This window comes from Molothrus ater, chromosome 12, assembly GCF_012460135.2.
Source record: "Molothrus ater isolate BHLD 08-10-18 breed brown headed cowbird chromosome 12, BPBGC_Mater_1.1, whole genome shotgun sequence".
Lineage (NCBI taxonomy): Eukaryota > Metazoa > Chordata > Aves > Passeriformes > Icteridae > Molothrus > Molothrus ater.
In genome coordinates, this window is record NC_050489.2 from 17669599 (window position 1) to 17687887 (window position 18289).

The window sequence follows — 18289 nt, forward strand, 5'->3', positions numbered from 1 at the left end:
CCTAAATGTGTTCCTCCTTCCAGAAGGTCATTGAATGTGTTCCTTCTTCCAGAAGGTCCCTAGATGTGTTCCTTCCAGAAGGTTCCCAGATGTGCTCCTTCTTCCAGAAGGTCCCTAAATGTGTTCCTTCCAGAAGGTTCCCAGATGTGTTCCTTCTTCCAGAAGGTTCCCAGATGTGTTCCTTCTTCCAGAAGGTCCCTAAATGTGTTCCTTCCAGAAGGTTCCCAGATGTGTTCCTTCTTCCAGAAGGTCCCTAGATGTGTTCCTTCTTCCAGAAGGTTCCCAGATGTGCTCCTTCTTCCAGAAGGTCCCTAGATGTGTTCCTTCTTCCAGAAGGTCCCTAGATGTGTTCCTTCTTCCAGAAGGTCACTAGATGTGTTCCTTCCAGAAGGTCACTAAATATGTTTCTCCTTCCAGAAGGTCCCTAAATGTGTTCCTCCTTCTAGAAGGTCATTAAATGTGTTCCTTCTTCCAGAAGATCCCTAAATGTGTTCCTTCCAGAAGCTCCCTAGATGTGTTCCTCTCTCCCCACCAACTGCAGGAAGGTGCTGCTGTCTCAGTCAGTGTTCTCCAAGCAAACTCGCCAGAATTTATTCCCTCAAACTTCCCGTCAGAGCAGGAAATTCTAAAATCCATCACTGCCATGGCCAGGACACAGTCCATGGAGAGTGAGCAGAGCTCTCCCTTAGCTCTGGGACAGCCCCTGGAGGTGTGGAGCCATCAGCCAGGGCCCAGTGGCTGCTGAGGTAATTATTACCAAACCTCTCCATCTTTCTTAATTAGTACCTTTGTTGTCCCTGCCAGCAGCAGATCCCATCCCAGTTTATGTCCTGATAAAATGCATTTCGGAGATTAGAAGTGCTGCAGTGTGCCAGCCCCCAAGAGCTGGGAAGAATTTGCTGTGAAGAGTTTGCTGTCAGTCTGCAGCCAGCTTGTCCCCTCTCAGGAGCTCCTGCAGCAGCTCAGAGCAGCAGATGCCTGGGGCTTCTCCCCACTTTCCAGAATGTTCTTCCCTTTGAGCCCCGTGCTCTGTGTTTCACAAGGAGCAGAGTTTATGAGCAGCCTGGCAGCCAGCAGCACTGGGATGTGGGGAAAGAAGGAATATTTTTTGAATTTGAAATTAATATTTTCTGAATTTTAAATTAAGGGTGAATAGTATCTGAATTTTAAATTAACATCTATGTTAATTTAAATACTTCTCTGAATTTTATTTTTTTTTAAATTTTAAAGTAACATCTATGAAAGAGTTGCTTTGCTACTACTTAGAGATCTAAATACTGCTGGAGTAGAGTTGATTGTTTTCATTTAAGCTTTTATTGATTATTGACCCCAAAGAAATTGCCCACAGCCTGGAACACAAGAATCTCTACTGTGCAGATTTGTATTTCATTTAATGTGATAGCAAATACAGTTGTATCAGAGGGGAGAAGCATCTTCAGGAGACTTTTCTGATGCTGCAGATGGCTTTTTGCAAAAAATAAAAAAAGTACTGGTGTACTGTACTGGTGGCTGGAAAAATCTCTAAAGGATGGAGTGAAATAAGTGAGGGCCACAACCTCAATTTACAGCACACAAAATCAGAAATGGAAAGGCTTTTTGGGAAGGCACTGATTTTGTGAGTCCTGGTGTGTGTGTGTGTGTCTGCCCTTGTAAATGAGTGTGTAAATCTCTGAGGATGTGCAGTGGTGCTGCCCTGTTGCAGTAAGGTAGAAAAATCAGAAAGGATTCATAAAATCAGGCCTGCTCTCCTAAAATCAGTGCTGGCCTTGTCAAGCTGGCACTTTGCAGGTTCCCATGTGAAAGCAATGCTGGTGTGAGCAGTTCATTAACATTACAATCTATTCCTGGGTAAAAAAACAACTTACACCTGTATAAAGTGGTTTTACACTGTCAGATAGAAAAATTAAAACTATCTCTCACAAACAACTTTCCCTGCAGGTACACTGAGAGTTTGAGTGACCAAGCAATCCAGAATAACAATTTGTTACTGACCAATAAAGTAATTGGCAGGAAAGCTCCTGACCAATTGGAGTCCCACAAGAGGTCTGTAAAACTGGATAAAAGGAGTTTTGTGAATAAAGAATGGGCCTTCTCCACCATGAAGGAAATGGAGTCTGTGTGATTTATTCCTTTACTACCCTTCCTTTTTCCAGGGGTCAGAGGGTGGAGCTGATGGATTTGGGGGTTTCTCTGCAGGCACAGAGCAGGATTTTCACTTTCCAGCTTTCCAGAGGGCAGTGCTGCAATGTCCCTGATGAGGCTGTGGTGAGGTGTGTCCACATGGCTCAGGTGTTTCCATGGGAAACCCAGGGATCTCCTTCCAGCCTGTGGAATATTTACATCATCTTTGATGTGTGTGGATCAGTGTGTCCACATGGCTCTTTCCATGGGTAACCCAGGGATCTCCTTCCTGCCTATGGAATATTTCCATCACCTTTGATGTGTGTGGATCAATGTCCCCACATGGTTTTTTCCATAGGTAACCCAGGGATCTCCTTCCTGCCTATAGAATATTTCCATCACCTCTGATGTGTGTGGGTCAGTGTGTCCACGTGGTTTTTTCCATGGGTAACCCAGTGATCTCCTTCCTGCCTATGGAATATTTCCATCACCTTTGATGTGTGTGTGTGTGGATCAGTTTTCATGGGTAACTCAGGGCTCTCCTTCCAGCCTATGGAATATTTCCATCACCTTTGATGTGTGTGGATCAATGTCCCCACATGGTTTTTTCCATGGAAACCCAGGGATCTCCTTCCAGCCTATGGAATATTTCCATCACCTCTGATGTGTGTGGATCAATGTGCCCATGTGCTCTGCTTAGGAGTGATTTATGGGATAGGAACTGGAGGCTGATCCAGTGAAATAATCTTGTTTTACATATTAATTGCTGTACTATTTGATGTTTCCTTCAAAGTAGAAGCTTTTATCAGCAGTTTTAAGTTGAGTTTGGATGGATTAACAAAGATTAGAATGGAAGTTGGAAGGAAATATGAAGTGTAATACGTTGTATAATGTTCGTTCAGGACAAGAAAACACTTAAAAGATTAAGTAGCAGAATAACAATGAATGATATGATCTTTTTAAAATTAATAGAACTGTACTTTTTATCTTCAAAATACTCAATAAGCCAATGTCTACATTATAGATAGGCTGTAAGAAGAAATGCTGAAGTTTGAAGTTTCAACAGGAATTGCTGGAGTTTTCTGGAAAGTTCATTCAGAGCATGAAATTATTTGTGTGACACAGAGGGAGGAAGAAGGCTCAGGGCTATGATTCTCTGGTGGATGTTTTGTTAGTGCTTAGTGGAAGTGTTTGTTATATTCTCCTCTGCTTCCCTCTCTTTGCCTGTGAATTCATCACCTGCAATTGAAGTGTAATTGAAGTGTAATTCATTCTGTGGTCGCTGTTTCCTCGTGGATGCTGAGGAGGAGATGTGTGGGAACAGAAAAATTCATTTAATGTCACCTGCCTGGGTCAGCTGTGCCACTGAACAGGGACAATGTGGGCAGTAACTTCCTTTTTTCTAAATGCTGGACTTGCTCTGTGTACAGCCTTCCTCCCTTGACTACTGCTCTGCTCTCCTTAATGAAATATTTATTTGAAACCCCTTTCCCATTTGATTTTTTTGCTTGCATTCTAATGAGACGTGACAGGGGGATAGCAGACTGCTAAAGCATGGAGACCTGTAAATAAAGGAACTGTTCCATCTTATTAAATTTGTGAGGGGAAAAAAAAACCAGAGAGACCTGTTTCATATGCTATTAGATTATTTCCTCACAGTCACAGGTATTTTGGTGACACTGGTTCAGATTTAGTGGCTTTTTAATGTATCAAACTTAATTTTCTCACTGCAGCTCTGTCAGTCATGAACTAAAGTTTTCTCCTTTGCTTTTTAATTATTCCACGGATTAATATCTTGAAAATGGGCTCATTTCTATGCCTTAAATTAAGCTAGCTCTGTTTCAGCTTTTTTTCTCAATTAATCCTGTAATTAAGACCCATTAACCCATGGCAGAGAATAAAATAAGAAAGTAGAAACAAAAATTAAAAAGTGGAGGAGAGAAGCACCTATTTGGCTTCCTTAATCATAAATTGCTTAAAATTCTTTCTGGAACAGCCACTAGAAGGGAATTTATTAAGGAACTTGACAGTTTCTATGTAGTTTTGAGAAGAACATAAAGTTTTCAGACAATAGTCCCATCAGGGATGCCAGTTGTAAACAGTCTGGATGTACCCACTTAATTACATGAAAACCTGGCACGGTGCTCTGGGGAGGAATTAAAAACTGCTAAACCTGCATCCCACACTGCAAGTGGGATATTTCATCAAGTCAAAAGCTTCATTGCACCCTCTAGCCAGCCAAGTGAAATCCAGGCTGTTAAACATTTTATTAGGGCTGGTGTTCACTCCTGCCCATATATCAGGGCATGCTAACAGCAGCAGGAGGGTTTCTTTCGCCAGGGGAGGGTGGGACTCTGCTGGGTGAATTTTCCTGGGCATTTGGGGTGGTTTCTATGGGAAGTGGCCTCGAGGAAAGCCATGCTGGAGCTCTGAAGTGGCCCTGGCTGAAATGTGTGAAGAGGGTCTGGATGCTGCACAGGAAAGAACAATTGGTAAATGTGCACCATTTTTATTCTTTTAACACTGCCAGGCGCCATTAAGTGCATTAATGTAAAAATATGAGGGCATTGTAGTAACTCACTGACACACAGACTGTTTTTGCTCAAGCCCAAGGACACAGCTTAACAAAAATAGAGGAAAAACATGAGTTTTGCTTAAAAAAAAAAAAGAGAGGAAAAAACACGGGTTTTGCTTCAAAGCAAGCTCATATAACTGAAAAATATAGGGTTCCTCCTATGATGTTTGTGAAACCGGCTGTATTATTTATTTTTTCTAATGTTTTTGACCACTTTTAGCACTCTTTCCCTGCTTTGGCAAGCAAGCTTGGACACCGTGTAAGTTTGTGCTGCATTTCAGGTCAACACAGCTCTTTATTGGCTATAAATAATTTGTGAGGTATTCAGTGGTTTGTGATGCCTGCACTCGAGGGCCACCATAAAAGCAGTTATGCACATAGGATGTCAAAAATACATTTTTCATACTTTTGGGATCTCCTAGGCCATTGCTTAGGGATTATTGCACGCCTGTGTGCCATAAAGTGAAATGATAATCCTCCTCCTGAAATGTTTATCTCAAAACGCACTAAATTCAGGTCAAAACCTTTCCAGACATTAATGATCATTACCAAGTGTCATTGTCTTCAGCAGCTCAGCACAGATAAGCTTTAAATGGAAAATTAATGGCTCTTTTGTAAGCAGAGGCCTCAGCTGAAGCGGCTTGCAGAGGCCACGTGCACTGGTGGCACCCAGGGTGACTTCCCCAGGTTGCTGCCACCCACCCCAGGTGACAGCAGAGCTTCAGGAGTGCCAGTTGTGGTATTTTCTGGGGTCCCCCATGGCAGGGAGGAATGAATCTGACTCCATGTTCTCAAAAGGCGAATTTATTATTTTATGATCTATATTGTATTAAAGAATACTATACTAAAGAATAGAGAAAGGATACAGAGAGAAGAGTAAAAGATAATAATGAAAAACTCATGGCTCTCTCCTCAGAGTCAGCTTGACAGTGATTGGTCATGAAGTTAAAACAATTCACATGAAATCAATCAAACAATGACCAGTTGGTAAACAATGTCCAAACCACGTTCCAAAGCAGCAAAGCACAGGAGAAGCAGATCAGATAATTGTTGTTTTCATTTTTCTCTGAGGCTTCTCAGCTTCCCAGGAGAAAAATCCTGGCAAAGGGATTTTTCCAGAAAATGTGACAGTGCCAGGCAGTTGTTGAAAGGACCATGGGGCAGCTGTGAGCAGGGCACCCCCAAACCCCAGCTGAGTCTTCCCCTCATGGTCTGAGCCCGTCCCCAGGTCAGGCTGGGGCCCACAATTAGCACAGGGTGTGTTCACAGTTCATTAATTACTAGAGCATGGCTCAGTTTGCTCCCTGAAGAAGCAAGTCCGCAATGTTTTATCTTCCTCTCATTTGGTGCCTTTTGGAATCCCCATCTTCCTCCAAGACTCTGCAATAAGGAGGTCCCCAATGTTGCTCTTTGTTTGTGTTTCTAACCTGTTTGAACTTCAAATGGCCTCTTGTTTCTTATGTGCTACAAAATACAAATATGAATACAGAGGAGGGGGGAAAAACACTAATTACCTCAGCTGGACAATGATGAATTCCACACCAAATATCCTCTGACTTCTCACTTTTCAAGGATGAATTGTTCCAGTTATTGCTGCCCCTAACATGTGTCCACATGAAATGTGGCTGAGTTACATCACGGCAAAAATATTGGAATTTTCAGTCCAAAGGATAACTAAATTTAGATCTGGTGTATCTCTCAGCCCCCAAAACTTTAAACAGGGATATTTGGGGTTGGTTTTCAGGTATTTATTGCAGCTTTCTTAGTTAGAAACAAACAATATCTGAGCAGAAGACGATCACCCCAAAGTCATGAAAATTCCTGCAGGCACCTGTGTGGGAATGGGCATTGTTCAGAACCTTGGGTAGGTTCTGTAATTCTTTGGAACAGTTTTTCTCTGCCCATGCAAATGACTGATAGTTAATGATTTCACTGCCGTGGGTCACTGGGATTCTGCTGTGTTCATTTATGCACAGGAAATCAGCTCCTGATAAGGAGATTTGTATCTTTTGTAAGCGACCACAGCCTTGGCTGAATTGGGGGTTTCCTGCAAAAAGTGTCATTTTGATCTATGAATCTTCTCTGTAATGAGAGCAGAGAATAAAGGCACCACAAGAAAGAAACTAATGAAAACAAAAATCCAGCTGTAATGAGAGCAGTAGGAAGAGCAAGCTTTAGGTAATTCTGCCTTCAAAAAACTGACAGTTTAATTAAAATTCTTATTGGGAACTCTAGGTAATATAGCTTTGCATTTAATAGGAATATTTTGCAAAACAAGTGTGTGACTGTGTTTCAAAACATAAATTAATTGGTTGCTGGCTAGAAAAATGAGATGAGTGGGTGTTTGAGCCATCATCCTGCACCATTTGGTGTCCTGCCATGCTACAGGTGCTCCCTTGACATGGCCAGTTTTGCAAAATTGAGCTATTTCGATGTTTTCTTACTTCTAGTGAAGCCTTATGTCATGACAGGAAGGAAATAAAATATGACAGAAAGGTAATTAGTTTTTTCATTGCTATTGTCACAAATCAAAGGTGTACATACTGTCTTAATTTTTAATCAAAGTGGGGTGAGTTCCAGGTAGGGTTCATCTGGGATGAAAAATGCAAACCTTTTTGAAAGGGAATGTTGATATTTTCTCTTGAAACCTCACAGACAGAAGAGTCTGGGCTTATCTTTGCAAAGTCCATGCAAAGCCTGGTGTCTGTCCTGCTTATCTCTTGCATGTCTTGGTGCTTCAGAATTCCTGCCAATCTTTATTTTCCACCAGCACGAGTGGGTGAGAATTAATCCAGCTTTACAGGCAGGCTGAAAGAACAGAGGCAAAGTGATTTGCTCAAGGTCATTCAGAAGATTATTGGCAGAGCCAGGATTAAAACTTGCTTTTTAAATCCTGAAAGATGAGTGTTTTTAAGAGGTCCGAAGTGTGGATGTGGGGGTATCTCTCATGAATTGCAGCAAAATTGAAACATTTTCTTTTGAGCTCGTCTTGTCCACAGCAAACCATGTGGGCACACAAGAGAAAAAAAAATGGCATTTTTCATTCTCTTTTGGCTTTCCTCTTTAAATTGTGGTGCTTCAAGTCAGCTGTTGGGGCCAAACTCTTCAAAGCTTCTTTTCTTACACCCCCCCTCCTTGGAATTCATGTTTGCATAAAAGGGGAAGGCAAAACCACGAGCCTGCCTCATAATTCACAGTTCTGCATGCTTTATTTTTAACCTTGCTATAAATTGCTGCTGGGAGAAGATTAGAGGGGATGTGGAAATCTGAGGGCTTTAAGAAATGGCTGTCGGGAAGTCTGCATTGATAATTTCAGTCGGCTCTCTGCCAGATACCATTTGATTCTGCTGGTGAGCTGCTCCCAGAAAAAAAAAATAAAAAATCTGAATAGTCCTAAAAAAAAAAGGGATGCAAGAGATGTGTGTCATTAGTGAGATGATTGTTGGTGTTGAGCTGCAAGGGTTAAAAGCCAGTGGTTCTCTGGGTGTTTCCTGCAGGGGTTGGTTTTTATTTATGCAGTAAAACACGGTGAAGATCAGGAAGCTAAATGAGGGGAGAGAGTTGATTAGCACTTGGTTCTGCTGGTTTGCCCCTGTTTTTCTGTGCAGGAGCAAGAGTCTGTATTCTGGTTCAGAGTTCAAGCAAAACTCCTGGTAAAAAGGAACATAAAAGCTAAAAAGAGTGTAGAGATGATTGTTAAACAGCTGAGCCTGCCAAATGTCTGCAGAGTATCTGTGAGAGCATTAACAGAACAGTGCTTGGGCTGCTTTGTTTTAAAATTTTATTGCACTTGTTTCACACTAAAACCGCATTCAAGGTTCCAACTTTAAAATGTTTTGTAATGAATCCTTCTTGAGCAAACCTTTAGAGCAGAGTTCATTAAAAAGCTCCAAACCAGGCTCCTTCTCACCCTCCAGTGTTCATTCCTGTGGACTCCATGATGCATTTTAGCCCTTCCTTGCACAAAGAGCTCTGGAGCCCAGTTCCTTCATCATCATGCTGAAAGTTCCAATTTTATGTTGTGTCACCAAGGGAATTCCTTGGTTTTCTGCTCTGCTGTGCCACAGAATTTCCCTTCTTAGGAAAACCAGAAGCAATCTAGATGTTTCCAAGTATCACCAGGAAATCAAACGAGCAGTTGACAGCTCTTGCTGCTCAGGAACACCAGTGCTGTCAATTTTTTGAGAATATGTGGCTGTTTCCAGCAGTAGAAACTCTTGGTAGCATTAAGTGCCTTGAGATTTTTATTGCATGTTGGAGCAGAGTGCAGCCCAGACATGAAAACATCTATTTATTCATGGCACCTGTAAATCCCTGTTACCCTCAGGCTCTGCAATAGCTCATGGAAAGTCCAGGATGAATAAATATTTCTGTGCAAGTGAAGAAAGAGCTGCATGAAATATCTGTTGGTTAATTCCTGGGATGGAATACTTAGGACTGTTGATAAAGAGAACTCCAGGAAGAGCTATTCATCTTCAAACTGATCTTTTGGTTATAATTCTGTGTCTGTAGGAACTCTGCTAGTTTGCAAAAATAGTAACATCAGCAAAGCTTGATTGTGTCAATAACTTCCCGGGGATTCCACAACAACAATTTAATTAAAAGGGCGGCGATTTGAAGATTTGGCATGAAAATACAGGAGTGCAGAGTGAGCTGGATCTGTAAATTTTTTGAACAATCAGCTGTTCCAAGTTGCTGAACTTGAGCAAACTGCACATCTGGCATCACATCTCTGTGTAAGGGCTTGTTTGTCTCCTGATGGCTTATTAAAGCAGCAGCCTGAGCTTAGGCCTTGTCCAGCTGGGCTGGGATGGGGACAGAAATGTCCCTCTGGAATTTGGGGTGAGACATTCTGGCTGAGCACTTCACAGACCATCCCAGATTGGAAGGAGTTGCACAAATCACAGAAATATGAGCAGCATCTGTGACATTTAACCATGGTGAATGGGAATGGATGTGTTGACCCTGGAAGTCCAAGTGTCCAAGTCCCGGTGCAAATCCCTCTGGATCAGACCTGACGTGCACCTTGCATGGCAGAACTTTGGAACTCTGCAGCTTGGATGAGCTGTGCTTTAGCTTCTCAGCTGCTCATGGTCTGCAGAAATGGTTTCTTAGCAGAGGGTTTATTTCCTGAGAGGTCTGGAAACAAAACCAAATTGAGGAGCCAACAGTGAAGCTTAAACTACAACAAGTCTTTAAGTGTGTCAGGTGTCTGGTTCCTACTTTGGATAGAAACACTCCTTAGGCTTAGGAAAATTTGGATAAAAAGTAAGAAAATAAGTGCACTAAAACATGGAACTGCACTGAGCTGCATTTATTGGCCAGTGTGCTTATGTCATATTTATTGAATTTATAGAATCCTAGAATCCCAGCCTGGTTGGGGTTGGAAGGGACATTAAAGTTCATCCATTTCCACCCCCTGCCATGGCAGGGACACCTTCACTGTCCCAGGGTGCTCCAAGCCCTGTCCAGCCTGGCCTTGGGCACTTCCAGGGATGGTGGGTCCTAGAATTCCCTGGGCTTAAATATTTTCTCACAAGCCTTCATTTCCCCATCTCTGAAAAGAAACTCAACCTTTCTGTCCTTGTAACTCCTGACACACATTAAAAACTTTTCCTGGGTTCTTCCACACTGTGATGGAGAATTTGACAAAAGAGAAAAGAAGAAAAGGTGGAAAAGAAGATTACTAAAAAGAAAAAAAAACGTTCTTAAATCAGAGACCTGTCAATAGCATCATGCAAACTAAATTTAACAGCTAATTTACTGGTGACAGAAATATAATCCATATAATTTATGCATCTAATATAATCTGTCATTTGTGTTTAAGGAGGAGAGCAAGGCAGCATCTAATAAAATGTAGAAGAAAAATGAGTTTGTGAGGTGAGTGACAGAAATGTTCATTACCTCTGTTTTTTCCTGTGGCGTTCCTCTCTTTTAAAGCAGGAATCTTAAGAATTTGATCCTTATGAAGTAGAAAATTACTACTTGAAAGGACATTTTTTTCCTTCCCCTTTCTTGTCAAAACCTAAAATTGTTCCAGTTCAAAACCAATCAAAGAAGAAACAGAAGATTCTGACTTCATCCCTGTCCAAAGAGAGCAAAGAGAAAAGAGGCCAAGGGCTCCTTCAGAGATGAAAGACCTGTGGAAGTTAATTTGAAATCACCCTCGGTTATTCAGGCTCTGCATTAGGTGCACACAGGTGAGTGAGAGAGGTTTGGATGTCCTGCAGCCTGTGCTGGGTGAGAGGAACCCCAAAAGCTCAGACAGAACCCAGAATATGGTGCTCTGACATTATCCTAAAATGATTTCATACTGGGGTCGCATTTCGAATCACAAAGCAGCGGTGGAGAAACTGTGGGATAGTGAAAAGCACTCCAAGGAAAAGCTGAGGGGAATTCTGGATGGATTTTCCCATTGCTTTTGAATGTGGCATGGGATAATTAATGATGTAAAAGTCCTAAAAAGCAACACCCCGTGGCTGCAGCAGCACAAACTGAAGGGTTTTCACCCCATCCCAAGGGCAGGTCAAAAATTTTGCTAATCAGAGATTAGATCTGAGGTTTTTCATTGGCTGCAGAGCAGGGAAGTCAGAGGGCTGTGAAAATACTCCTGGGCTCTCACTGGCACTGGCTGATGGGGTCTCTGAGGTCTCTGGTGTCGAGGTGACCCTGAGGTGTTGGAAAGCCTCTTTTTCCCAGCCCTGAGATTGAAGAAGAAGACAGAATTCCTTGGCTCTGGTTCTCAAGGTTGTTTATTTTCTCTTTCCTGTTCCATTCTTTCTCTGACCTGCTGAGATCTGTCCAGCAGGTCGGGTTGTGGCACAGTCCCTGCCCTTGGGGTGGTGTTGGCTTTTTATACTAAGAACTACCTGTGCTTTATTTACAATAATTTTCCAATGCCTATCCCCTATGTTAGACAGTCTGGCTCTACTCTAAACCAATCCAGAAGTGCCACCATCACAGCAGAAGATGGAGGAGAAGGAGAAGGAGAAGGAGAAGGAGAAGGAGAAGGAGAAGGAGAAGGAGAAGGAGAAGGAGAAGGAGAAGGAGAAGAAGGAGAAGAAGGAGAAGAAGGAGAAGAAGGAGAAGAAGAAGGACAGGACATGCCCAGATTCCTCCATCTTGCTTCCCGAACCCCCATTCTAAATCCCCAAAATTCCACTTTTTCACCCTGTGACAAGTTAGCTATCATTCTATTCCAACTCCTGTGGTTTGTAACTCCTCACACAAAGCTGGGAATTGTTTCCATGGGCTAGAATCAAAGGCACAGGCGTTTGTGACTCCGTGCCAAGGTCTCTGAGCCCCCTGCCAGGGTTTTGAGTCATCCAGGGCAGCCAGAGCAATGTCCAGGGTTCCCACAACTGGCACGTTCCCTGCTTTGGGGTTTTGGCTCTCTGTAGGTCCAGCAGCCCCACAAAGCTGCTCCCTGTGCTTTCTGTGCAATCTGAGCCCCATTAATGTCACATCTGAGGGAAGGCACCGCTCCTCCAGTTCAGAGCATCTCAAAACAAGGTAAAATAAGGAGCTTCTCTGCACAATTGCGTGAAAGCAACTTCCTGAAAAATATAAATCTGGTGTAAAATCCTTCTGGCTGTGGCAGGCATTAATTCCTGGAACAATGTTTGCTATTTATTGCACGCTGGCATTTGGGAGTTCAGAGATACTGCAGTACATTGCAGGCAATGTGATATTTATGTGATGTGATAAACACATTTATCCATAGGCATTTCTCTATTAGATTAAGACAAACTGTTGATTTATAAAAGGAAAAATGTGGTGTTTGCAGAACAGACAATGGAGCAGACAACCTCTGGCTTTTTGTTTATTTCTGTTGTAATCTTATGATATTATTCCTTTAAAGCAGAAGGCCAGCTCCCTTGCTAATTGTATTTATGATGTTTAGCAATAACATGGAATAAATACAGCATATTTTCCATAGGTTATTCTTCTAGGGACATGAAAACTCAGAACTTGTGTGGCAGTTTTTAAAACTAATACTTCTGGCTAAGTACTTTTAAAAAATTTAAATGCCTCAAACACTGAAATATTTAAGCTTGAATAAACACCAACTTTAATCACTTTTATTTGAAATAAAAGGACGAAGCTGGAGATGCAGTGTTTCAGCAAAATTATGGCTGGATATTTCCCTTCAAGCAGTTTTATTTCAGATGTTACTTTGGGGAAAGAACTTATTGCTTTTGATTTGCACAATCCTGTTTTTCTACCCCTATAATCTGGTTTTCTGTAGGGCCTTTTAAAATAAATTCCACAAAAATCATCACTTCTGAGCTGGTTTCCTGCCTGTCTCAATGGCCATTTATTATTATTAAATGTGTATTTTTTTATCCAACATGGTTTTTAACATCCTCAGTGAGGTTTGGGGTTATTCAGTTACAAAAGCAGCAATTTTGAAGCTGGGAATCCAAACAGGGACCTGGAGGAGCAGAAGAAAAAAGTGACAAGTACAGTGCAATTATCAGTACCTGAAACCTTTCCAAGAACAGCTTGTCACAAAATAAAAAACCCAGTTTTTCCAGAATAGAAACTTTCCACGAGTCCATACCCACTTCAGGAAACTGTAGTTGTAGATAATTAATAATTAATGGCCTATTAACAGAAGATATCTCCTGGAGGGAGGATTGGTGGTGGAAGAGATGAAGAAAAACTGCCCAATGAGCAGAAAATAACTGTTAAATAGAATATACACCCCCATTTCCAGCCTGAGACAGGGGGTGAGCAGGGAATGGCTCTGGCTGGAAACTACAGGGAGGGAAAGAGCAAGGAAAGCAATGGTAAGTACACATCAGAATTTACATTCTGCCTGAGCACTAAAGCACCCAAACGAGCAGAATCCAGCTCCAGATTCTGCAGCACTCAAGGTAAACATATGCAAACTGCCACTTACAGCATTCACTTGTCTTTTGTTGACAATATAATCTCTCCTCTAATTGACAATCACAGTTACACTTAAAAACCCCGTTTGAGCTCACTTACCTCTCTGCAAATTTATCACTGTGATAAAAGCTATCAAAACAATAGCAACAGTTAGATATGCCTCATATCTAATTATTTCCACAGATTTAAATTGCTTTCTCTAACTGAAAGTAGCAGATTTATGCCTTTTTTTCCCCCCCAAATGTCCCCATAACAGCAGATTTCTACCACTTTGCTTTGTAAGCAGAATTCAAACATGGTAACACAGAATCCTGAAAGTTTCATTAAAAAGTGAGATACCTCGTTCTTCTGATGCTCTTTCTTTCCACATATTTATAGTTTCTTGCAAGGAAATGTAAGGAGGACATTCACATGCACTTTCCTTACATTGGATTCATATGTGGTTTCTTATTTTTCACTGTGGTTTCTTATTTTCTATTTAGAAAAATAGAGAAAGAAGCATCAATACCTTGAAGAAGCAGAATTATTAGAGAGAGAATTTATAACCCTGCATGGGTTTGTAGATGTCCCTTTTCAGATCTGCTTGTAACTGACAATTTGAACTAAAGGCTTAAATACATAGTAGAGAACTTTTTATTTATTAGGGGAGGAAGGCTCAAGAATAATCTTGACTCAACATTAAAGTTGATGTTCTTTAGACATTAAAAATGGGCAAGTGGAATTGTTGCACTGAAATCCATGTGACTATTGACCCAAATGCATAACGAATATAAATGATTTTTAAAATATAAATTATTACTAATTTTTTTTAAAATATGTATTTGTGGCTATAATTTTAATGAGTAAAGCCCATAAGCCTCTTCTCACAGGTAAGAGGAGTCTGGAGGAGAGGAAACTCCCTCAGGCTGTGCTGGGAAGGTTTAATTTAAATATATTTCCATGGCAGGAGTTGCCAAGCATTGGAATGGGCTGTGTGGGGATGTGGTGGAGTCACCAGACCTGGAAATATTCCAAAAACATCTGGGGTGGCACTTGAGGGCAGGGCTTAGGGGTGACCCTGCTGGTGCTGTGGTGATGGTTGGGTTTGATGATCCTCTCCTGCCCTTACAACCTCTGGCTGTTATTTCATTGTTTTTACATTCTTGTAAATTCTGTCCTGTCCATGACAGGCCAGACCGGACAGTGCTGAGGGACCAGGTAACTGCACCTTGAAAATATTTTGCTGCCTTTCAACTAATTTTGCAGTTTGGATTGGAGATTTCTTAATCACTGTGCATATTAAATTTACAATTAAATGTTTCTCTTCCTGTATCAGCCCTCAGCTGCTGGGTCAAGGCTGAAAAGGCAATAACAGTTACAAAATTCCAAAGTAGCTTTAATGGCCAATGGGCAGGAGCAAATTTTTTTGTGACTCACATAAAAATCAAAAGATTGAGGCAATAGAATTCTTTTACTTCTGAATTTGCAGTTGCAAGATCAGTGCTTAGCACATAGTGGGAGATGATAGTCTTTCCATGTAATGGTGTTTCATTAGCTTGCCTATTTATTCAAATTATGCTTTTACTGTTATAGAACTGTTCTGTTTATGTTTACATTTTATAGTCCTATGTTTACTTAAGAGAATAACTGGAAACCATTCCACAGATGCAGCAGCACTGAAAACCTGCCACAATGCAGTGAGAAAGTGCTTCGTTAGTAAATAGCATTTAATCAAAACCATTCAACTGTTAGGGAGAAAAACCCCACACACTTTTATGGAAATTGCAACAAATAAAGAATGTGCTGCTGCTTCTTGGCTGGGATGCAGTTGGGGAGTCAGTGCTCATGTTTTTCAGTGGCCTTGATGGGTGGTTGAGTGTCTGCAAGTGGCTGCTGAGGCCTCTGAAAGGACGTTTTAGGGAATATTAATATCATTATTAATATATGATATAATTTACAATAATGTAATTTATTTTTATAAATTATAAATAATTTATAAATGTATATAATTTATATATTTATATATGAATATATAAATTTATATATATTTATATATATAATTTATTTTTATAAATATAAATTTATAAAATTTATATTTTCATTTATTTTTATAAATTATATATAATTATATGTAATATATAATTATATATATGATAGATAACATATCATTATATATCATTATATAATATATAATATATCACATATAACATATACTGTTGTTGTGTTATGTATATTATATATAATAATATATAATATATAAATATCTATAATATATAATATTATATGTTATATCTTATATATAATATTATATCTTATTATAATATTATATAATGTTATATCTTATATAATATTATATGTTATATAACATATACTGTTGTTGTGTTATGTATATTATATATAATAATATATAATATATAAATATCTATAATATATAATATTATATGTTATATCTTATATATTATACATTACATATTATATCTTATATCTTATATATTATATATGTTATATATATTATTATTATTATTATCATTATCATTATCATTATCATTATCATTATCATTATTATCATTATTATCATTATTATCATTATCAGCTGAAACAGCAGGAAGCTGATGTGCTGAAATATTCCACCCCAGCTTCTGGAGAAACCCTTGGTTGATGTTAATGTCAGAGGGCTTCATGATGGGGGAGAATAAAAAATTAATGAAGTGCAATCCTTCTGCAGAGTAGCAGCAAACCCCAGAGTGAGGAAGACAAGGCAGAGGAGATCCCTGCCTCCCAGGTTTGGATTGCTCAGTGGCTCCTCAGCATTTGCCAATAAAGCTGGATTTTGAGGCTGTGAGTCGGAAGCTGGGGCACAGCCAGAGCAGGCTGTGCTGGGGTTGTATTTGCTGGGAATGGCCCGGGATTGGTGCATCTGGCTCCATGTGCTCAGCAGGCTAATTCATTAATTTATAATCCTAGATTATATTAAAGAATACTATCCTGTACTAAAGAATACAGAAAGGGTACTTACTAAATGCTAAAATGATAATAATGAAAACTCCTGACTCTCTCCAGAGTCCTGACACAGCTTGGCCCTGATTGGCCAAAGAGTGAAAACAACTCCCAGCAGAACGCAATGGAACAATCACCTGTGGGTGAACAATCTCCAAATCTTCCACATGAGCACAACACAGGAGAAGCAAATGAGATAAGAATTGTTTTCCTTTTCTCTGAGGCTTCGCAGCTTCCCGGGAGAAAAATCCTGAGCAAAGGGATTTTTCCAGACAATGTGAATGCCACGTGCTGGGTCGAGCTTTGGGAATGGTTTTTCCCCGGGACACCCAAATCTCCAGTTTTCTCCTGGTGTTTTGAACCCTTCTGTGTGAGGGAACAGGGATTGTCATGGTCTGTGCAGCAGGGAAATGGATTGTGGAAGCAGGAATGATTCCCCATTTGTGGGAGCAGTGTGGTCATTCCAGGTCAAGCTGCTGTAATTCCATAAATTGTCTCCTTGGCTCTGTTCCTGCTGCTCAAAGGGGTTTTTCTCCAATCACTGAGAGGCTTATGCAATGTTTTCTGTTTAAGGACCTTGAGAACTTTACCTGTTTTAGAGCAAGATGAGTAAAGATCATCATGCTTAATAAAATAATTATGAATTTAGTCATTAATCTTGCAAGTCTGCCATGTTCTCATCCATAAGGAGGGGGAAATGTGAAAGTGTTAATTGATATTTCTCATTAATTGACAACATTTGTAGATAAATCCCAAAATATGAATTTTGGCCAAATCCAGACATTTCTGCGTTATTGGTAACTGAGTTCAAAAGGTCTTCATTTTACATTTTGGCTTACTGAGTCTTTTCAAAGAAAACTGAAAGTTAAAAAGCTCATTTTTAAAATGTATTTAAATTAAATACCATTCTTTCAGCTTCAGGGTTCATAAATGTTTTCAGTCAAACCAGTATCTATTAGAAAATATTTAAACAGACATTACAAAAGTAAGTATAGAAAGAATTAATTTGCAACATTTTATCATAAAGGCATTTGCAAATTGCTTCCTACACTACTCGGCTATTTATAGTTATTTGTTCTTTTTCCACTGGAGCAGACTAAAATTCTCCTTTGCAGCTTCTTGCTGTTATCTGTGGAATGAATTGTGTTCCCCACACAGCCCCCACGATCGATGCAAATATGCTTGGATTTTTTTTCACCAAACAATTACCCCTAAATACCAGAGTTCATTGCCAGGTTAGTGCTTCTCCTGCTGCTGATTCAGAGCTGGAGGACTCATTTGTAACCACTTTCTTCTGGCATTCTCATTCAGGAGTTGAGTGATGTGATGCCTCCCTATCTGTTTATTTCCAAACACAGTGAAATGTTTGACTCCATCACCTGAACACAAAAATCCTTTTTTTCCCAATTCTCCGTGAATGCAGTGCTTCTGCTTGTGATGGGATTTGGGTTGTGAGGTCTCTTAAAAAGAGTGGAAAGCTTTGCCACTATTTGAGGAGCTTGGCTTAAATTCAGAAAGGCTGGTGAGGATGTTATAAAAAAATCAAACAGCACCAAAGTGTATTTTGAGTTAAACTCTGTAAAGTCACTGCAAAAGGTGAATTTGAGAAGAATTAACTGATGCAGCTAAAATATTGGTAATGTTTATTTAAGACACATAATCACAGAATAATTAGTGTTTGAAAAGACTTCCAAGATCATCCAGTCCAACATGTTCTTTGTC